This window comes from Octopus bimaculoides, chromosome 19, assembly GCF_001194135.2.
Source record: "Octopus bimaculoides isolate UCB-OBI-ISO-001 chromosome 19, ASM119413v2, whole genome shotgun sequence".
Lineage (NCBI taxonomy): Eukaryota > Metazoa > Mollusca > Cephalopoda > Octopoda > Octopodidae > Octopus > Octopus bimaculoides.
In genome coordinates this window covers 8,469,129-8,470,767 of record NC_068999.1, presented here as the reverse complement: position 1 = coordinate 8,470,767, position 1,639 = coordinate 8,469,129, and positions in this window count along the sequence as shown.

Sequence of the window (1,639 nt, the reverse complement as noted above, 5' to 3'; positions counted from 1 at the left end):
TGATGTGGATACGTCAGGTCAGGACGGGGTAGACCGCCTACGATCACATCAGCTGCTAGAAAAACCACCGCAGAGCGTTGGAATGGATGGACTACACCCACCCACGACCCAGAGGATAATATCCAAACACGAAAAATGGTTTCACATGCTGTAGGTGCAAGTCTGAAGACCACCCTGCAGAACCAAATAGTTAAATTCAATGAAAAACTATACATGCAGGTCCAGGGAGCGGCTATTGGTGTCAGTGTGGCCGGAGACGTGGCAAGCCTATTCTTGACCTGGAAATTGAAACCGCGATCCTATAACCGCGAGTCCGCTGCCCTAACCACTGGGCCATTGCGCCTCCACGGTATATATGTGCACGTAAGAAATACACACACATACATAGAGCACCCTCCTCAATCTCCGTTCACATGCTTAATATAATGGATGTATGTTAACATGCATACATACGTACGTACGTATTATATTAAGCATGTGTACAGAAATCGTGGATGTTGCTGTGATGATTTTAGCGAGAGTTTGGTTTGGCAATGTATTTGGCCTCAAATGTACCGCTGGTGGCAGGCTGGGTAGGAAATAACGGAAGTCCATCTCCGCACTCTTTCTCAAGTACTTATTTACCTGGATTCGTTACAACACATGATATGTTAACAGTTCTAACTGTAAGTATCAAAAAAATATATTTCAGGAAGTTCAAGGAAGGAGGGAGTTTGTAGGTACGGCTTTTGTGTATTTACGTACAGTTTGTCTACACACACACACACACAAACTGCGTGCGACTAAAAAAAAAGAGGTAGGCTACAATATCGTTGGGACTAGCGGACTATATTTATGGAATGATGTGGTTATGGCAACTTATATTCAGGACTTCAAGCTTCGCAAAGCCAATACTTGTAATCCTATCAACTACGGGGACCAAGCTTACGACAGGTGAAGCAGTGTAGCATTCATTGTATCATTGATACAGAAACTTCAAGTCTCAAAAGTAAGTCTCCATATCTGTATTATTTATTTAAAAAAATATAAACATACCCACACAAGAATTGTGTCGAAAGTAATGCGGGAGTGCGTAGTACAACATTTTATTGACATATATCGTTGAAATTGTAGAGGAACTCTTTCCCTGTGTTCGAAGGTGCCACTCAATAGTCTCCATCATAAACAATGCATTTGAGCCCATCGTTGACCTCCCCAGCTCTTGTATACTCTTTATACTCTTTGAAAAAATTCGGGTGTTATACGCTCCCCTTCATAACCACTTACATCTCGTTTGTGTCGTCAAATCATTGCCTGGCTTCCATATTGACAAGAGTAGAGTGATTTGACATCTGATGAACTGCAAGACAGTGGCATGCTCCAGAGTTTACTTCGGAATTGGTCTTAAGGCTGGAGGCCCTTCCTAACGTTAGGCACTTAATTTAGGTGTAATAAGGGAATACATATCAAATGCATTCCCTAAGTAACAACTAAAAGATGTCATAAGTTCCTACTCTCAATGCTGACTAAAATATTCACATTATTTGAAACCCTTCTGTTCCTTCTGCAGATATCACAGGGTCAAGTGTTTCGTAGGTATTTATTCTTAATATATTATGGTAGATTCGTAAGTGAATGTCTGAGCGGTGTTGTTTTTCAT